Raw genomic sequence first — 21,551 nt, forward strand, 5'->3', positions numbered from 1 at the left:
CGGGGGAGCCTGGTGGGCTGCCATCTATGGGGTTGTACAGAGTCGGACACGACTGAAGTGACTTAGCAGCAGCAGCAGCAGCAGCAATATTAACATAGCAATGAGAAGATGGCCATACACTATATTTGCTTTTGATCTTTGTTTTTATAACTTAATAATCTACCCTGGTAATTACTTTGTATCAATTCATAAAGGTACTCTTCATTGCTTCTCAGTAGCCAATTGTGTGTAAGTATCACAGTTTGCTCAACCCGTCTTCTGTGTTTGGGCATTTAGGTAGTTTCCAATATCCTGCAAATACCATTAATGGTGCAATGAAGAAGCTTCCATAGGTAAGAGTACCTATTATTTTGAAGATATCATTTTTAGAATAAATTCCTAGAAGTGGGAGTGCTAGTTTGAAAGGTAAATGTGCAAATGTTCCAGTAGATATTGCCGAATACCCCTCCACAGGGTTTGTACTATTTTTCATGCCCTCTGGTAATATTTGTTTCCCTGTAATTTCACCAACAGAGTGAGGCTGTGTATGTCTATCCAGTGGTCCCCACACCATTATTTAAAAATTCCTTTTCACTGCTGCCATTTAACTGGTTATCATATACTGGATTTTTATATTTTTGTTGGATTGATTTCTGTTCGCCATTCAGTTACAATGGTCTTAATATTCATATGGCAGAACCACGCTATTTGCATTTAGGAGGCTCTGTAGTATGTTTTAGTATTTGCTGGGACTAACCACCTATCATAGCTCCTCATTTTCAGTGTTTTACTAGCTATTCTTGAGTGTTTTTTTCCATACGATCTTTGGTATCAATTTGTCTAGCTGCATAAACACTTGTGTACATTTTTTGCCGAAGCATGTTAAATTCATAAATTAGCATAAGGGGAACTGTCATCTTGATGATATGAGATATTTTAACTGAAACCAAGGGATGTCTTGTTTGAGTATACTTTTGGGTCTTTCAAGATTCCTTTTTATAAAAAAATTTTTATAAAATTAATAAATTATTTTTGAAGAACTCTTTTTTTTCAAATAACTAGATTTATTGAGACGTAATTCACTTTCAATCCATCTATTTAAAGTGTGCAGTTCAGTGGGTTTTAGTATATTCATGGAGTTGTATAACTATCACCACAATCAACTTTAGAGCATTTCCATCATTTCAAAAAGTAAACCCATACCCAATACCAGTCCTTTCCCAGTACCTCAACCCCTCCAGCCTCTGGCAATCACTAATCTCCTGTCTCTATGGGCTTGCCTATTCTGGACATTTCTTGTATTCAGTTCAGTTCAGTAGCTCAGTTGTGTCTGACTCTTTGCAACCCCATTTCATACATACAGCAGCATATAATACGTGGTCTTCTGTAACTGGCTTCTTTCACTGGGCATAATGTTTTCAAGGTTCATCCATGTTATACCACATACTCCATTAATTTTTTTTATTGTTGAATAATATGCCACTGTATGGATGGATTTACTGTATTTTGTTTATCCATGTGTCAGTTGATAGACTTTTGGGGTTGTTTTCACTTTTTGGCTATTGGGAATAAGACCCAATGTATATGTATGGGTCTTTGTGTGGGCATATATATTCAAGTCTCTTGGGTATATACCTAGAAGTAGAATTGCTGGGTTAGATGATAACTTTATGTTTAACATTTTCAGGAACTGCCAAGCTGTTTTCCAGAGCAATTGCACTGTTTACATTTCTACTTACAGTGCATCAAATTTCCAATTTCTCCACACCATCACCAAACTTGTTATTGTCTGTGATTTTGGAAATGGGGTGAAGCAGCATCTCACTGTGTCTTTGGTTTATATTACACTAATAGCTAATCATGTTGAACATATGTTTTGAAGACATCCTTCCCCATTTTTCAATTGGGTTATCTGTCTTATGGTTGTTGTATTGTTCCTACATTCTGGTTATAAGCTCCTTATCATATATATTATTTAGAAATATTTACTCCCATTCTGTAGACTGCCTTTGAACTTTTTTATGGCATCCTTTGACACACAGAAGGTTTTAATTTGGGGTATATATCTGTCTTTTCTTTTGTCATTTGTGTTTGTGGCATTGTATCTAAGAAGGGTTTGCCAAACCCACGATAATAAAGATTTATATTTACGTTATCTTCTGAGTGTTTTATAGTTTTAGTTTTTATATTTAGGTTGTTGAAGTCCTAAGCAGTACCATAGAATGTGATGGTAATTGGAGATAGTCTTTTAAAAGATGATTAAGTTAAAACTAGGTCGTTAGAGTGGACCCTATTTGTATATGACAGATGTCCTTAGAAGAACAGGAGATTAGAATCAGACAGTCACAGCGCAAAGGGAAGGCCATGTGTGGACACAGGGAGAAGATGGCCATCTACACGCCGAGGAGAGAGGCCTCAGAAGAAATCAACCCTGCTGACACCTTGATCTTGGACTTCTAGCCTCCAGAACTCTGAGGAAATAAGTTGCTGTTCTTTAGGTCAGTCTGTGGTACTTTATTATGGTAATTCTTGCAAAGTAATACGAAAACCGCACTTAGTCATTTTACATTATCTTCTTAAAGCACACAGATCTTGTGCTTTTTTGAGAGAGAGAAATAACTTTCTTTCTTTTCCACTAGTATAGGAGTGGCAGCCTGCAACCTAGGGACCATATCTAGTCTGTTGCCCATTTTGGTTAATCCAGTTTATTTGGGACACAGCTGCATCCACTTATTTGCATATTACTTATGGCTGCTTTGGTGCTACAATGGCAGGGTTGAATAGTTAAGCCTGCAACTCAAAATATTTACTATCTGGGGCTTTAGAAAAAAAATTTGCTGACCCCTGCTCTAGTAGCTACTTAGGATGGGCTTATGTGGACAGTTCTTGCATTAAAAAAATTTTTTTTATAGTCTTTGATACTTTAAAAACAGCATGGATGGATGGATATAAAATCCTTAGCTGGTATTGTCTTTCCTTAAGCTTTTAGGAAATAATGAAAATACTGCATCACTATAGCCTTGCTTTGCTGTTAAGAAGTCTGATGCCAAATATTTTGGTTACCAGACTCCCTAACAAACTACCTACCTAAAAGGAAGGCATAAAGAAAGAACCATTTTGATTATAATTTCACAACCTTTGGGGTCAGGAATTCAGGTAGGATTTGACTGGGTGAATATCAGCTGATGACTGGGCTCATACAGAGAATTCATGATGACCTCACTCATCTCAGAAGGATCAGGCAAGATCTCCCTCTCCATGTAGTCTCAGAACCTCTCCTCAGGGAGTTAGATATTTTACACAGTGAGTCAAGTCATCAAGGGCAAGTGTTCCCAAAGGCCTAGGTGGCCTGTTTAAGACTTCTTATCACCTAGGCTTGGAAGTCCCATAACATCACACATTCTGTGGGTCAAGCAATTCACTAGGCCAGCCTGGTTACAGAAAATGTAGTCATCTTTAATGTACTGAAGCCTTATTTTCTTACACTTTTAAATAATTTGCACTTTTTGTATGGAAGCCACGAAGATGATTATTGTTATCTGTTTGTCTATAGTTTTAAGAGAGGAAATGGCAACCCACTCCAGCCTGGAAAATCCCATGGACGGAGGAGCCTGGTAGGCTACAGTCCATGGGGTCACAAAGAGTCGGACACGACTGAGCAACTTCACTTTCACTTCCTGATGGCTCAGTGGTGAAGATTCTGCCTGCCAATGCGGAAAACACAGATTCGACCCCTGATCGGGGAAGATTCCACATGCCATGGAGCAACTGTGTCTGTGCGACACAACTGTTGAGCTTGTGTTGTAGAGACGGCAAGCTGCGACTACGGCGCCATCGTGCCACAACTGCGGAGGCCCGTGCACCCTAGCCTGTGCTCCGCAACGAGAGAAGCCACCGCAAGGAGAAGCCCGTGCACCGGAACTGGAGAGTAGCTCCTGCTCACCGCCAACTAGAGAAAAGCCCTCACAGCAACGGAGGCCCGGTACGGCCCCAAATAAATAGATGAATAAAATGAATAGCTTTAAGAGACTAGCTCTCAGGATTAATCATTCTGTGGTCATTTCCCCAAGTACGTGTGAGCCCTTTCATTTTGTAAGTTAAGTATTTTCTTATTTCCAGAATGTTTCTTATAGTTTTATCGTATGTGGCACTTCAGTTACATATATGTTGGACATTCTTTGATTGTATTCAAAGAATATTCCAAACAGACAGAGAAACAAACACAGAGGTATGGAGATAGGGAAAGTAGAAATGTTTCAGGGCTTCCGATGGGGTGTATGTAGGAAGTGACAAGAGACTGAGTGGAAAATAAAGACAAAGGCTAGATAAATGGAAGGTATTATGTGCCAGCCATGACACCACAAGCAGCAAATTAAAAAAAATTTTTTTTTCTGACATGCAGTATGGAAAATGGATCAGAAGGAACAAGACTGCAGGAGGAGACACGATAAAATACTACTGCATTAGTCTAGGTAAGAGGGGCTAAGAGGGACAGATTCTAGATTTATGCATGAGGAGAGTCAACAGAATTGTTGAGTGTGGTGGTGTATGTGTGTGCTCACTCTTTGCCACCCTTTGCATTGTGGCCTGCCCAGCTCCTCTGTCTGTGGGGTTTTTCAGGCAAGAATACCGAGTGGGTTGCCATTTCCCCCTCCAGGGGATCTTGCTGACCCAAGGATAGAACTGGGGTCTCCTGCATTGGAGGGGAATTCTTTACTGCTGAGCCACTGGGGAAGCTGAGTGTGGTGGTGTTGGAGATAAAGATTCAAGGATGACTCCCAGGTTCTGGGCAACTGAGTGGACAGGAAGGCTAACAGTTTTATTTATTTATTTTTATTTTTTGACCATTCTGTGCAGCAAGTGGGATCTTGCTGTAAGGATCAAACCTGCAACCCTACTCCCTCCATCCCCACCACTGGATCACCAGGGAAGTCCTGACGCTAACAGTTTTTAGAAAAGTAGAGCTTGAGGTGTCTCTAGGACATTCAGGTAGAGATGTCTGGTAGACTTGTATGTGTGTAGAACTCAGGTGAGTGGTCCGAGCTAGTTAACACACTTGGGAGCTGCTGATATATGTGGCAGATGAAGATAGAGTGGACGCAATAGCTCAGGGAGAATGCACTGTACAGGGTGTGATGAAAGCTGAGAACAGGACCTTGGAGACTGAGGAGTAGTCAGAGGGATTAGATGAGTCTTGTTGCAAAGGCCAGGGGGGTGTTAAAAAGAATGGAATGCCCTGTGTTACCAAATGCCACCAGGAGCTCTAGTAATAGAGGACTCAAAAATGGCCTGGGGCGTTGAGGATGAAGTCAGTGCTTACTGACTGAGAGCAGTGCAGTGATGTGGTGGGGACAGAAGCTACACACTATAGGTTGGGGAGTAAGAGGGAGCTGAGTTAGCAGAAATGAGTGTAAACTACTTTTAAGACTTTTGTCAAGGAAAAGACAGGGAAGGAATAGTAACTGGAGTATGATCTAGAGTCACAGAGGTTTCTAACTTTAGGACAAGAAAAATTTCAACATGAATAAATGGTGAAAGCAAAGGACATGTAGGTAAAAGAGGCTGGTAATTTTGAGAGTGAGGGTGATGATTGCATATGTTTGAAAGATTGCAATATGTTTCTGAGGATGTGAGAATTGATGAAATACAGAACTGAGATGGAGAGATGCTAATATGAATATATTTGAAGTGGTTTAATTTCCAGGATGGCTATCCACATACTGAAATTATTTTGGTTTCAATAAGTATAGCAAACACAGCAAGCAACATTTTTACAGATTTATTTTACATCATTTACACATCTTTCCTCCAAAGGACAGAATCAATGTTTTATCCTTTCACTGCCTCCCACACAGTTGATGCTTAGTGAGTAGTAAGTGAATAAACAAAGTGTCTCTTAACCCTGAGTATCTTAACATATTCTGAACATGGTTAAGACCCTGCCTGCAAGTGAAAAAGTCTTCCAAGCATGCAAAACAGTCACAAAATTCATGAGTGATAGGTGATGCCAATTTTTTTTTGAGGAATGTTTACTCTCCTTAACAAAGTTGGTTACCAGCACTTCCTTCACCTTAGGGGTTTAAAAATAGGAAGATGAGAGCAGGAGGAAAAGGATGCTCTAAAGGCAGGCAGGCAGACCACAGCAGAAGGCGGCACAATCTGCTTTACTATAAGGTGCCAAAAAGCAGTGAAAAACCAGACTCAAAGCACAGGGCTGTCTTAGCTTACAGATTTACATCCGCCACCAACATATCAAAAGTCCTTAAAGGACACTGCTGTTTTCAGCCTTAAATTATGTTGACAAGAATGATCCTATGGGGAGGGAGGTAGGAAGGGAGGTTCAAGAGGGAGGGAACATATGTATACCTATGGCTGATTCATGTTAATGTTTGGCAGAAACCAACACAATTCTGTAAAGCAATTATCTTTCAATTAAAAAAGTCCTTAAAAAAAAAAAGCTTTGCTGTTCCCCGTGTGGCATCATCTCCTGTTTCACGTAGTTTGGAAAGGATTCTATCAAAAACGGATATTAAAACAAAAAGCTGATGCAGAGATGGTAAACCTCCGTTGCTCTGTTCCTTTGCGCAAGCTGTTTACCTAAACTTTGATGTCCCCCCCTTTTTTTCCTCCTAGGACTCCTCTCTTTTTCTTCCTTGCAGGCTGAACACAGATGCCACCTCTTCCAGGAACCTCTCCGCATCGTCCAAGCTGAAGTAATCTCTTCCTCCTCTGAGCTCCCACAGCATCTCATAGTGGCTCTGGCTTTGCATGGGTCACCAGACCTGGTTGTTTACACGGCTGCTTTTCCACTAAGTTATGCGCTCCTGGAGACCGGGGACCGTGACCGTGACGGTGTACCCACACAGCACCTGGTTCAGCGTTACGGAGCTAGGCACGGAGTCGGTGCTCAGTAAACAGTTTGCTGAGTTGAATTAATTTGGAAATACCACTCAGGGCAGTGTCTCCTGCCCAGGCGCGGATGATGAATGATTTATGGGGGTGGTTCTTCGCATTTTTTACCTTGTAGTCACGTCGGGCCGAACATCCAGGTGGCGGGGTACATACCTGTGGAGTTGAAACGCACCTCCGCCGCCCGCCGCCGGCTCCCAGGAAAAGCCCGCAGGGGGCAAGTTTCCCCCGCCCTCCCGGAACCGGGCCGCAGGGGGCGGGGTTCGAAGGGAACCCGGCCCGCCGGCCCGCCCCTCCTCGGCGCGGCGGAAGCCCCGCCCCCAGCCGCGCGCTCGCGCAGGCGGCGCGTGCCCGCCCCCAGCCCTGCGCCCTCGCGCCCTCGCGCCCTCGCGCCCTCGCACCGGGGGCGGGCTCGCTGCGCGTGCCAGGAGGGTAAGCGGCGCGAGCCGGGTTCCTGAGACCGTTCGCCGCGGGGGCGGCTCCGGGGCCTGAGCGGGCGCCGCCACCGCCACAGCCGCGGGGGCCGGGCCGGAGGAGGCGGAGGAGGTTGCAGTCGCCGGAGACCTTCTCGACGCCCCCAGATCCGGCCGGGAAGTGAGTACGGCGGGGGTTTGCGGCCGCTGCCCCAGGCTGCGGGAGAGGAGCGCGGTGCCGGAGCCTCGCGCCCGCAAGGAGCTGGAAGGCGCCCGCGCAGCGCCCGCACCCCGGGAGCCTGCGGAGGTTTGCAGGGCCGGGAGCGGCGGAGACGGCGCGCCGGGATCCGGGGCAGCTGCACCGCGCGCGCTGTGAACGGAGACCGCGCCGCGCTCCCGGCCCTGGAGGGGCGAGTGGAGAGGATGGAGCGGACTCCCGGGCCGGCGTTGCCGGCCTCTGAGCCGCGCGGGTCGGGTAGGGGGTTCCGGTGTTCCGATCGCGCTTTGGCCGGCGGACACGGAGCCGGGGTGCGGGCACAGGGTGATGCTGCCCGAGCCCGGCTTGGTGGAAGGAGGCTCTGCATTAGGTGTTGAAGGGGGCGAAGGAGGCAGGTCCTGGCAGAGGGCAGGTGAGGCAGGCAGGCCCTGGCAGAGGGAAGGGAATTTATTTCAGATCATCCCCAAACACTGTTTCCCGAGGCGCCTAACTGTGACCCTGTGCACCGAGGTCACCCTTTTAAGGAAAGTGTCCTGAGAGGAGGAAGGATGCAACTAACGAATGCTTGCTGTTAAATTCCTGTGCCAGGCCTTGGGATTAGGAAGACCTTCCAGCAGCCTCAGCCAACAGTTTGTTGGTTAACTACCTTGGGTAGAGAACCGTAGTCAGCACTGGGGTCACAATTGTGTAAAGCAGAACCATCATTTGCTACTTAGGTGCTGGCAGTTTGGTTGTAAAGGTTTGCGTAAGAAATACAAAGCAGCTTTGAATTTTGTCTCTTTGACTTTGTCTTCTTCCCAGTAGTATTGGGAAATTGGAGCCATAAAATTGCTTGGTTTGAGGATTAAAGCAAGGAGGGTCAAGGAAGCTTGTGGGAGGTATTTGGGAGAGCTTTATAGACACTTCTGTGTAACATTTAAAGAGAGAGAAGGAAAAAAGGAAATTGGAAAGAGGAAGTTCCCTTTCTTCCCAAGCAGCAGGCACTGAATACCTGCATACTGCATGAATGAATGGAGCAAGCAAGGTTTTGCTCTATTTTATGCGGAGCACTGTTGATCAATGTGATGTTAGGGATGCTGATGGACTTCCCTTGTCCCTCAAGTTTCCTCTCTCTGTCCTGCCCTGTAAGAGGTTCTTCGGTTTGGGCTAAGAGTTGTCGTATCTTGTGGCCGTGCTGCCACTTACACAACTTTATTCTGTGTTGACTGCCAGGAGCTTACTCCTGGGGTCATTGCTTCAAACCATCCCATCCTGGCCCTTCTCTCTTCTGTCGCTGGAGGAAGGGGAGAACGTCGGTCCAGAGAGCATGCTTTCATTTTTATCTTGGCTCTTGCATCTTAGATCTGTGGTCAGAGAATGTGACTCTGCTCTTCCATGAGGGCTGGAACTCTGCGTTTTTTCCTACCTTCATTGAATTTCTGGACTCTCAAGCTCCAGGCCGCTGTTTCAGTTGCCTGGGTTGCAGTGCCTGTTGGGTTACTTTGTCTGCCAAACTAAAACTTGACCTTTTATGAGTTCTGGGAGGATTTTTATCATACATCAGTGGAATTACCTTTGAAGGCGGTTGTGTAGTCAGAGTAGTGTTGGCAGGACTTTTGAGTGTCCACTATGAGTGAGAGAGAAAATTTCTACTTAGGAAGTCAGATTTAAAACCAATGGAATTGGTTTAAAGCACTTACTTTATATCTTTAAATCTCTTAGGACCTATGTTTCCTTGTATAAAAATAAACTATTAATTCAAATTTGGCCTTGTGTGGTAAGCCTTGAAGAACTAAGTCAATTTCTCTTTAGTTTAGGACGGTGCACTTAATTAAGAGTGCAACCATCAGGTGTCTACTAGTTCTTCTTTTGGGGTGGCTCAGTGCTGTACTTTAGGATGCCTTGTTCTCCGTTTTCTCAGTAATATTGTGTTTTATTTATTTATATACTTAGTTTACATTTAGAAGTAGAAGTGTTCGTCGCTCAGTCATGTCTGACTCTTTGCGACCCCATGGATTGTAGCCTGCCAGGCTCCTCTGTCCATGGAATTCTCCAGGCAAGATTACTGGAGTGGGTTGCCATTTATTTCTAAATCACCTTTATTGATGTTTGCACAGATGTCCTGTGCAGAGTTGGTGGAGTTTGAAAAATGTATATATACATCTTCCTCAGCTTCTGATGGGGTTATGTCTGATAAACCCACTGTAAGTTGAAAGTACAGTAGGTTAAAAATGCATTTAATACACCCCGTCTGCCAAACATCATAGCTTAAGCTAGCCTATCTTAAACATGCTCAGAACACTTACATTAACCTGCAGTTGGGCAAAATCATCTAAAACACAATGCCTGTGTTATAATAAAGTGTTGAATGTTTCATGTAGTTTACTGAAACTGTACTGAAAGTGAAAAGCAGAGTGGTTTTAAGTGTCTCAGCTGTTTATCCTGCTGATCTTGGGGCTGACCAGGAGCCTGGTGTCACGAGTATCATACTGCATATTGCTAGCCAGGGAAAGGGTCAAAATTCAGATTTGAAGTAGTTTCAATGAATGCCTATTGCTTTTGCAGCATCATGAAGTCAAAAATCATAAGTCAAATGATCATAAGTTGGGGACTGTCTACTTTGTAACCACTATGCCAACAAAGATAAAGAAGTTTACATCACTCCAGAAACTCCCTCATGCTGGTTTGCAATACCCTCATTTCCTCTTACTTTATTTATTTCTAGTTACACAAGCATCAGGGCCGTGGCATTGGTGCAGGAAGTATACTGCTGGGTTTTAGGGGTTGCCATTCACACAGGAATCCCTGTGAGTGGCAGTTCCTGGGGTTTCGTTCTGCAGCCTGGAGCTGTGTCCTGTAGCTGTGCAAATGGCTCATGAATGCACACTTTCTCATAAAAGGCTCAAACAGAACATATAGAAGAAAACCCGCCTTGACCCACTCTTTCTCCACTGAAACTGCAGTTAGCAGTTTGTTGTGATCCTTCCAGACCTTTCCCTATGTATTATCATCTACATATAGGTAATAAAAATAGGCTTCCCCCCACACCCACATTAATGACATGATACTGTACACACTGGTCTGCAACATTCTAACAGAATGCCTGAGATCTTTCCATGGTGGAACACAAAGATCTACCTGATTCTTCTTGATTCCTACACAATCCCGTATGTAGTACCTATTGTACAATAGTTTATTTAATCCTCTGCTCATTAATGGCCATTACAGCTGTTTGCCATTTTACACATTATTGTAGTGAGTGAAAAGTAGAATTGCTGGGTCAGAGGAGTATATGCTTTAAATTAGTTGATGGAGATTTAACCATGTTGCCACGTGAAGCTCTGGTTCATTTATTTTTAAATGCTGAGTAGTCTTCTGTTGTAGACTTAAGTCACTGTTTATGTGTCCTTTGCTCGCTGTGGGACAGTTAGGTTACTTTGGATACTAATTTATAGGTGTATGTGTTCCCAGTCCGTCCTTCCAGTTGGAGGCATGTTAACAATGTCTTCCGTTGTTTACAAGTTTTACATTTTAATGTGTTTATGAAAAAATTTCCATTAAATAAAAAAAAAGTTTGTTTCCCTGTCTAGTTTAAGTAATTTTCTCTGCCCCAGGGTATGAATTAGATATATCTGTATTTTCTTCTAAAATTAAAAAAGAGGTTTTGCTTTCTGTGTGGTGTTCCTATATGGAATAATGGAGTGATATGATTTTTTTTTCAATTTGGATAACCACTTTTTCAACACTTTTTCTCATTTTTATCTTTTTAAATTATTTATTTAGCTGTGCCAGGTGTTAGTTGTGACACGTGCGATCTAGTTCCCTGACCAGGGATTGAACCCAGGCCCCTTGCGTTGGGAGTGCCGAGTCTTAGCCACGGGACCACCAGGGAAGTTCCTCTCATGTTTTTTTTTTATTGTGGTAAAATATGCATAACATAAAATTTACTATTTTAATCATTGTTAATTGTACAGTTCTGTGGCCTTAAGTACATTTTTCATTGTTGTATAACCATCACTCTCCATTTGCAGAATGGATTTCCATTTCCATTTTTATCTTTCTCAACTGAAACTCTGTATCCATTAAGCACTAACTTCCCATCCTTTTCTCCCTCCAGCCCCTGGCAACCACCATTCTGCTTTTTGTCTCTGTGAACTTGACTACTAGAGGTAGAAATCATACAACATTTTTTACTATATTTGTGACAATATTTGTGACAACTGGTGGATAAATATGATACATTATTATTAACTTAAGTTCATTTTTATACTAGAGTTCTCTTTTGTGTTGTGCAGTTCTCTGCAGTTTGACAAATGCAAAATGTTATCACATGACATTTCATGAAATATCATTGTATCACACAGAATAATTTCACTGCCCCCAAATCCCCTGTATTCCACCCATTCATTCCTCCTTCCCTTCTTCTGAGCTCCTGCTAGCCACTGATCATTTTACTGTGCCTATAGTTTTCTCTTTTCCAGAATGTCACATAGTTTGGATCATATAGTATTGTAGCCTTTCAGACTGATCTCTTTCACTTAGCATTATGCTTTTAAGTTTCCTCTGTGTGCCTGATAGTGTCTTTCTTTTTATTGCTGAATAATAATTCATTGTATGAAAAGTACCACAGTTTTGTTTATCCATTCATCTGTTGAGGGACATGTTGGTTACTTCTAGCTTTTGGCAGTTATGAATAAAGCTTCTATAAATATTCATGTGCAGGTTTTTGTGTGGACATGGTTTTCAGCTTTCTTGAGTAAATGCCTAGAAGCAGGATTGCTGGATGGTCTGTTTAGCTTTGTAAGAAACTGCCTGTCTTCCAAAGTGGCTGTCCAGTTTTGCACTCCCAATAATTTAAAAAGCATATATCCTTGCACCCTAAATGTACTTAAAAAAATAAGTCTTTGTCAGACAGTTCTGTAAAATTAAACTTCATCTGGTATGGATTTATGGATTTATATTCTCATTGTTGCTTTTATGGGCTGTCTTTCTTAGCACTATATTTCTATATGTTTTGAAGTTTTTTTTTTTTTTTTTTTTAATTTTTAAACTTTACAATATTGTGTTAGTTTTGCCAAATATCGAAATGAATCTGCCACAGGTATACATGTGTTCCCCATCCTGAACCCTCCTCCTCCTCCCTCCCCATACTATCCCTCTGGGACGTCCCAGTTGTTTTGAAGTTTTGATTTGCAGACTCAAAAAAAAAAAAAAAAAAAAAGGAAGAGAACTGCTGATTTTGTTTCTCTTAGTTCTGTGGTCACCCTTCTCTGGTGATATTTCAAGTGCTTCCATTGATTGACTGGACTCTGGCCAAGAAATCAGATCTGGTAATGGTCAGAGTCCTGCTCTTTGAGGTAATTTGGGCTATTTTAGATCCACTCACAGTGTGTGTAAATGTCTTGGTTCAATTCCTGGTTGCGAGGTTGTGTTTTTATCTTCTCGCCTTTCTGGGTTCTGAAAGGTGAGAAGATAAACTATGGCCATATAAGCCATAGTTCTAGGCAGAGACCGACAGTGATATTTTTTAGCTTCCTTTGAGCTCTAGCCTCATCCTTGACTTTGAACAGTGAATCTGGCTCAAGTGTCCCCTGTTTCTGCAGCTCCTTGGCTCTGTGTCACTGTGGCTTTGCAACAAGTCTACACTTGTTCCAGACTCGAGAGTCCAGCAAACCTGTAGCTTTGGTCCGGCTCACAGTTTTGTGTATCTGTTCTGTTTCTGCTCCAGGTGGAGGCTTATCTTGTTTTTGAGCCTTTTTAGTAGCTGATATTAAAAAATATCTTTTACAGTGTATTTGGAGCAAAGGGGATACAGTCAAGTGTTTATTTACTGTGCTGCTTTGACTGGAAGGCTTAACTGATGAGGCGTCTTACTAAGCTTTATGCCACTTATCTTGTTTCTTGTGTTATTGCAATGCCTAGACCCTCCAGAGCAAAGGTTGAATAGGAAAAGTTGAATGCCCAATGATAACGGGCATTTTAGTCTTTTTCCTGAATGGAAATGCTTCCAGTGTTTCACTATTAGATATGATACTTACTAAACGTTTCTGGTAGATGTCTTTTGTCAATTTAAGGAAGTTTCCTTCTAGGTTTATATTTTTATTGGGTGTTGAGTTTTATTGAGGGCTTTTTTGGCATTTGTTGAAATTATCAGTTTTGTCTTGAGTATGTTAACGTAAGACAGACCTTTCTGAGTTGTAGATAACTGAGAGAAACAGATACATTGTATGATTTACTTGTTAATGTGTTTTTAACATTAAATGAACTTTTCAAGAAAATACATTTTGATCTTGAGTTTTTATGTATTAACAATATTGTTATTGTTTCTAAGTCCAACTCTTTTGCAACCCCATGGACTGTAGGCCACCAGGCTCCTCTGTTCATGGAATTTCCCAGGCAAGAATACTGGCATGGGTTGCCATTTCCTTTTCCAGGGGATCTTCTCAACCTAGGGATCAAGCGTGTATCTCCCGCATTGGCATTCTTTACCACTGAGCCACCTGGGAAGCCTATTAATAATATTATATATAAGCTATATTGTATGTTATATTGTAGCATTTCAGCAATAATTAGGTTTGGACTAAATATTCCTATAACTAAGTCTCACTATAATCAAATAGTGTACAGTAAAAAAAAAAAATTTTTTTGTGTGGGGGTAACTTTTGGGACTTTCTTTTAGCCCCTAACCATTCCAGCTTCTTCCTGGTTTCTTTTTGTAGACTAAGTTTTTTTTTTTTTTATCTCTGCTTGCTCTGTCTCTACTTGCTAGAGAGAGACTTTCTTCTGCAACTAATAACAACTACTGACATACAGGCTACTGTATGTCAAGAGGTTTTCAAGATAATGGCTACACTTTAAACTTTACAACTGTGGAAACATCTGCAATGTTTGAGTGGGGAAAAAGAGCTCAGAGAAGTTACAACTTGTTTAGGGCAGCACAGCTAATTAGTGATAGGGGTCATATTTGAACCAGGTCCGACTTTAAAGCCCATGTTCTTTCTACATGCTGTCTCTAAACCAGACTTGTATGTTCCAGTTTCAACTTGGGCTTTGTTTTTGACTTACCCAAATGATCCCTGAGCTTGGTGATATGACCACTTTGTGTCTCTAATGTGGTTGCCGTGAAAGACTCTTCGTTTAGCCAGATACTTTGTTGCTTTTTTACCAGTGTGATGTTTTACATGTTCTTGAGCAGCAGCTTATAGTGATTAAACCTTTTTAAACTGCGCAAACAAAAATAGGATAAATAGTATCATGGTTAAACATGTGGTCTCCTGAGTAAATTATTTTTGGACCTTGAGTTTATTTTCCTTTAACTTTTTAAATATTGTGAAATATTGGCCCTCAAAGAGGTATAGAGAATAAAAATAGTGAATACCTGTGTACACACCACTTAAGAAAATAGGCTTCTTTTGAAGTTGAACCTCCACTCCTTCCCAGTTGTATTTTCCTCCCCTTCTGAGGGAATCACTGTTCTGTGTTTGATGCTTTTCATTCCTGTACATGTTTTCATACTTTCATTATATATGTAAATAGCCCTAAAATGTATATTACTGTTTTGCAGTAAATATACAGTAAAAAAAAATATGCAGTAAAAAAACTCTCTATATTAACAGTATTAATTATATCTTTTTGTAGCTTTTTTTCTTGCAGTATTTTGAGACCCATCCCTATGGACTATATGTAGCTCTGAAAGTGAAAGTCGCTCAGTCCTGTGCAGCTCTTTGCAACCCCATAGACTGTGTCCATGGAATTCTCCAGGCCAGAATACTGGGTAGCCTTTCCCTTCTCCAGGGGATCTTCCCAACCCAGGAATTGAACCCAGGTCTCCCACATTGCAGACGAATTCTTTACCAGCTGAGCCACAAGGAAAGCCCAAGAATACTGGAGTAGGTAGCCTATCCCTTCTCCAGCAGATCGTCCTGACCCAGGAATCAAACTGGGGTCTCCTGCATTGCAGGTGGATTCTTTACCAGCTGAACCATCAGGGAAGCCCATATGTAGCTCTGGTGGATCCATTTTCTTGGCTGTACAGGATTCTGTTATTGGGCTATATCACAGTTTATTTTTATGTTTTCCTGTGGATTGAGAATTAATGTGCTCTGGTTTTTTTTCTTGCTGTTACAGAAAATGTTGTTTTGAATATTCTTGTCATGTCTGTGTGCACAGCACATGTCTTTTATAGTGTGTACTTGGAGCAACCCGCTGGTATGCGTGCCATGCGCATCTTCAACCTTTGTGGTAATTGCTAGATTCCACTCTGAAGTGGTTTCCCAATTAACATTCACACTAGTGATGTGTGACTTCTGGCCCTTCCCTGCCTTGTCAACCCTTAGTGTCTTAGACTTTATAATTTTGCAAATCTGCTGGATATACCATGCAATCTTATTTTTATATTTTTTATACTAATCTTACATGTTTTCCTGATTACTAGTGAGTGTGAACATTGCTCTGTTTTTTTAATTGGCTCTTAGTTTTCCTCCTCTGTGATTTGCTTGTTTTCGTCATTTACCTGTTCTTCTCTTGTGCTGATTGTCTTTTTCCATATTGGTTTCTAATTTTAAAATACATTTTTGATGCTAATATTTCACATAGATGGCTTCAAATTTCTTTTTCCAGTTTGTGGCTTTTCTTTAAAAAATTAAAAAATGTGTATTTGGCTGTGCTGGGTTTTAGTTTGGGCATGCAGACTCTTAGTTGCAGCATGTGGGACTTAGATCCCTGACTCAGGATCGAACCTGGGCCTCCTGCATTGGGAGCTCAGAGTTTTAGCGATTGGACCACTAGGGATGTCCCTCTTTTAAAACTTAAAAAGTACCGTTTGGTGCATTAAAGTTTTAGATTTATGGTTTTAATTTGTCGTTTATAAATCTTCCCTACAGACCATAGGCCGAAACATTATCCTAGTGTCTTCACATCCAGAAAGGTGGTATAGTCGACCAGTAGTTAGAGGTTCTGGGTTTCTATCTCTGTGTCTTTATTGTGAAGTACAAGTATGGCCTGGGACTAGACATTTTATTTATTTGGATGTGCAAAATATGAGACCTGGGTTAGGTTATTTCTCAGCCCTCACACTCTGATTCTCTGTTGCTTTGCTTGTGTTTTTTGTAGCTGATAATTAATCATTGCTACCAACATCTTTAATGTAATTAAAAATATGAGAACTTAGAAATGAAGTTAACATCCAGGATTTTGGCGTGAAGGCTGCATACTGCATTTGTGATAAAAAAGAAATACAAATAATTTGACTTAGGTTGGAACACATTTAACTGGTCTTCCTTTTTTCACTTAATTCCAAAGTCATTTGAAAAAGTAATTCTTATATATCTTTCTAAAAAACAACAACAAACAAACCCTTTTTAGGGTTTTAAACTATAGCTATAGAAATAACTAACAAGGATACTTTTTTTTGAAGTATGAATATGAATTTGACTGTGTGGATCACAGCAAACTGTGACATATTCTTAAAGAGATGGGAATACTGGACCACCTTCCCTGCCTCCTGAGAAATCTGTATGCAGGTCAAGAAGCAACAGTTAGTACTGGACATGGAACAACAGATTGGTTCCAAATCAGGAAAGTAGTATGTCAAAGCTGTATATTGTCACCCTGCTTTTTAACTTAAATGTAGAGTTCATCATGTGAAATGCTGGGCTGGATGAAGCACAGGCTGGAATCAGGATTGCCAGGAGAAATAGCAGTAACCTCAGACACGCAGATGACACCACCCTTATGGCAGGAAGCAAAGGAGAACTAAAGAGCCTCTTGATGAGGGTGAAAGAGGAGAGTGAAAAAGTTGGCTTAAAACTCAACATTCAAAAAACTAAGATCATGGCATCTGGTCCCATCACTTCATGGCAAATAGATGGGGAAGCAATGGAAACAGTGACAGACTTTATTTTTTAGGGGCTCCAAAATCACTGCAGATGGTGACTGCAGCCATGAAGTTAAAAGACGCTTACTCCTTGGAAGAAAAGCTATGATCGACCTAGTTAGCAAAGAGACATTACTTTGCCAGCAAAGGTCCATCTAGTCAAAGCTATGGTTTTTCCAGTAGTCATGCATGGATGTGAGAGTTGGACTATAAAAAAAGCTGAGCGCTGAAGAATTGATGCTTTTGAAGTGTGGTGTTGGAGAAGACTCTTGAGAGTCCTTTGGATTGCAAGGAAATCCAACCAGTCCATCCTAAAGGAAATCAGTCCTGAATATTCATTCAAGGACTGATGCTGAAGCGAAACTCCAATACTTTCGCCACCTGATGCGAAGAACTGATTCATTTGAAAAGACCCTGATGCTGGGAAAGATCGAGGGCAGGAGGAGAAGGGGATGACAGAGGATGAGATGGTTGGATGGCATCACCGACTTGATGGACTTGAGTTTGAGTAGGCTCTGGGAGTTGGTGATGAACAGGGAGGCCTGGCGTGCTGCAGTCCATGGGGTTGCAATGAGTCGGACACAACTGAGTGATTGAACTGAACTGATGAATGTGAAAACGAAAGCTTTGTATGACATTTCAAGAATGTACCCTTTATTGGTCATACGCTTTCAGTATTTCCTTACTAGGTAAGTAGTATCTTTGCTTAGAACTAAAATTTCCTATTTATGAACTAAGCAGCCTGTGGCAGATTTTAGGAAAAATTGTGAGGTTTGTGTTTAGCAGACTAAAGGTGTCTGTTTCTATTTTTTGTGCCTTACTTTTCTCCAATTTTCTTTTTTTTCCTGGCTATGTCACTCGGCTTTCAGGATCTCAGTTCCCCAACCAGTGATTGAACCCTGGGCCAGGGCAGTAAAAGCCCCGAATTCTAACCACTGGACCACTGGGGAACTCCCTTGTCCCTGTTTTCTTATATTCTATTTTCTGATGGCTTGTGCACACTGCATTTCTACCTCTTTACCTCCTTTCAGTTTTGTTAAAACCTTTTCTGTATTCCACATTTAAAATTTGCAAATGATTATGACAAAGTATGTATTCTCCTTCCAACTCTATATTTTTATATTTTTAAATAAATCAGAACTCTCAGTTAAGAAAAAGGGGTCTTATCAGTAGAATTCTAGCCTAAAGGCATCATTCAAAAGGGTAGTTACATAACATCAATAACAATCATAATGATAGTAATAGCAGCTAACATTTATTAGGCTTTTATTTTGTGCCAGGCATTGTGCTAAATGCTTTGCATTATTTATTTTAACAGTTACTGTAGGGAATTCCTGGTTAAGACCCCATACTTTCACTGGAGGGTACCAGGGTTTGGTCAGGTTGGTTCAAGTGGTAGGGAATCTGCCTGCAATGCAGGAGCCTCAGGAGACACAGATTCAAGCCCTGGTTTGGAAGATCGCCTGAAGGAAGAAATGGCAACCCATTCTAGTATTCTTGCCTGGAAAATTTTATGGACAGAAGAGCCTGGTGGGCTACAGCCCCTGGGATCACAAAGAGTCAAACAGGACTGAGTGACTGAGCACATACACAAAGCTAACTAAGATCCCACAAGCCGCTCGGCAACACCAAAAACAAACAAACAAACAGTTACCGTAGCCCTGAGAAGTTATATTTGCTATTCAGAGCTCTTTGTAGTAATGGAGTGCAGTCATTGAATATTTTTTATTGAAACTTAGAGAACTTTTTCAGATTTGTAAAATCAAACAAACAAAAAACCCCAAACCAAAACAAATCAAAAAACTGAATCTCTAGGGCTTTACAAATGTTTACTTTCCTGGCTTTTTTGGTTTTTTAAATATATATAATCTGAAAAAGAAAAGTATTTGGGGAAGAACAGTTGAGAGTTTTCCTGAAATAAGCAAGGAAGTTAATTCTCTTTTAGGGAAATTTGATTAGTTCCGGTTAAGAACTTATTAGTGACAAGCTCAGCCATCTCTGACTTCTTAGTTGAAGGAGCATCCAGGGCAAAACTGACAGGAGTTTTGCTGGGAGACATTGAACTTGCACACGAAGTTTCCATACCTAGATGCTTTGAAGTAACTGAGAACTGGAAGTTAAAACAATCCATGGAAGTGAAAGATATTTAACACTTAGGTGCAGTATAGAGACTTTCTGGAAACCTTTCTGGAGCCTGCTTTCTTTAGTTTAGTCTTTACTTGGGAGCTTATTAACTTCTGCCTGTGCACTTAGTGTAACACATTGCTTCCCTGGCCCAGACATTTTGTTGCACTGGCCTCCAGACCCTGTTTCACTGAGACCTAAGGCCTGCCCAGCCCCAGGGTTTGGGGACATGTGTTTTTTCCTCAGTCCTGGAGTCCTCATGTTTGCCCTGGAGGGGGCAATGTGACACAGTGGGAAGAGAACTAGAAAATTACTAGCTTTGCAGTGTTAGGCCAAGCTAACTAACCACTTAGGCTGTAAATTTCCTCTTCTGATTCTACCATTCACGTTCCTTATTTACTTCTCAGGCCCAGCACAGTCTCATCTTCTCACTGTTAGTTTTTTAAGAGTAATGTTCCCAAAGTAGGTGGTATGCAAACTGATCTTCTAGGCAGGGTATAACAAGAAAAAAAATGGGCAATCAATTTTACTGATATTTAAACTATAGGTTGACACCTAACTCCGTCTGTGTATCTGATAATATACATCAGGTGCGGAAAGTGAAGTAGCCAGGGGGAGGATCGTGGGGACACTACCACCTAGGGGGGCCGACAGTGTGAACCTCCGTATTTGTTTGCTAAAATCCTGTTTGGATGTGTTACAGTTACCCTCTGTCTGGTTTAGGAGTTTTTCAGAGTGTACAGTATTATCTCCTTTGCATGATATGAACCTTGCTGATTGAATAGACAAAGGGCTTAAAAAGATTCCTGCGAAGAATCTGCAGATTGAAGTTTCAGATTCAACTGAAGATTGAAGTACCAATGCAAGGACACATGAACAGCAGGAAGCAAGCAGAGCTGGTACTTCTATTTATATTATGAGCTTGTTTTCAGTCAGATGTAAAGTACAAAACAAATGATCGAAGCAGATGGAAGAGGAATTGGTGTAAAAAAAAATACAAAAACCCTTAAAATTACTAAAAATACTCTTTGGTATATAGGTTTATATGTACCACTGAGTATATTTGTGCTTTAAGGTATTTGCTTAATGGTAGTATGAGACTAATCTGGTCAGTTGAGATATTTTTTAAAAAAGCATTCGGAATATGAAGACAAACTTACTAAGCTTTTATGAGGCACGACTATAGTCATATGCTAATTAATATCAAAATTTTATTAAGTTGATATATTTTTATAAATTTCTTTTGGAGTTTCTTACGTTAAACGACAGGACTTCCCTGGTGGTCCAGTGATTAAGAATCTACCTGCCACTGCAAGAGTTGTGGGTTCAATCCCTGGTCTGGGAAGATCCTACATGCCACAGAGCAGCTGTGTTGCAACTAGTAAGCCAGTGCTCTAGAGCCCAGGAGCCAAACTACTGAAGCCTGTGCGCCTAGAGCCTGTGCTCTGCAGCAAGAGAAGCCACCTCAAGGAGAAGCCCATGCATTGCAACTAGAGAGTAGCCCCTGCTTGCTGCGACTGGAGAAAGCCCGTGTGCAGCAATCAAGACCCAGTGTGGCCAAAATTAATTAATTACTATTTATAAAAAAGAGTGAGAGGAGCTACCCCATGTCCAAGGTCGGGGCGGCGGCCGAGAGGAGTTACCCCATGTCCAAGGTAATGGTATGGACCTAACAGAAGCAGAAGATATTAAAAAGAGGTGGCTTATGATCCAGCAATCCCACTGCTGGGCATACACACTGAGGAAACCAGAAGGGAAAGAGACACGTGTACCCCAATGTTCATCGCAGCACTGTTTATAATAGCCAGGACATGGAAGCAACCTAGATGTCCATCAGCAGATGAATGGATAAGAAAGCTGTGGTACATATACACAATGGAGTATTACTCAGCCATTAAAAAGAATACATTTGAATCAGTTCTAATGAGGTGGATGAAACTGGAGCCTATTATACAGAGTGAAGTAAGCCAGAAGGAAAAACACCAATACAGTATACTAACGCATATATATGGAATTTAGAAAGATGGTAACAATAACCCTGTGTACAAGACAGCAA

The 21,551-nt window shown here is 41.5% G+C and overlaps 1 protein-coding gene across 1 annotated transcript in view; it reads left to right on the forward strand.

Moving 5' to 3' along the window:
* Nucleotides 1-7,309: 7,309 nt before the first annotated feature.
* Nucleotides 7,310-21,551, forward strand: part of DTNB (dystrobrevin beta) — a 241,753-nt gene continuing 227,511 nt past the window's right edge. Inside the window, exon 1 of the mRNA XM_005213006.5 lies at nt 7,310-7,482. The gene's annotated coding sequence lies outside the window, so the exon portion shown is untranslated. The remainder of the gene's footprint in view (nt 7,483-21,551) is intronic.

Source organism: Bos taurus, chromosome 11 (assembly GCF_002263795.3).
Source record: "Bos taurus isolate L1 Dominette 01449 registration number 42190680 breed Hereford chromosome 11, ARS-UCD2.0, whole genome shotgun sequence".
NCBI classification, from domain to species: Eukaryota; Metazoa; Chordata; class Mammalia; order Artiodactyla; family Bovidae; genus Bos; species Bos taurus.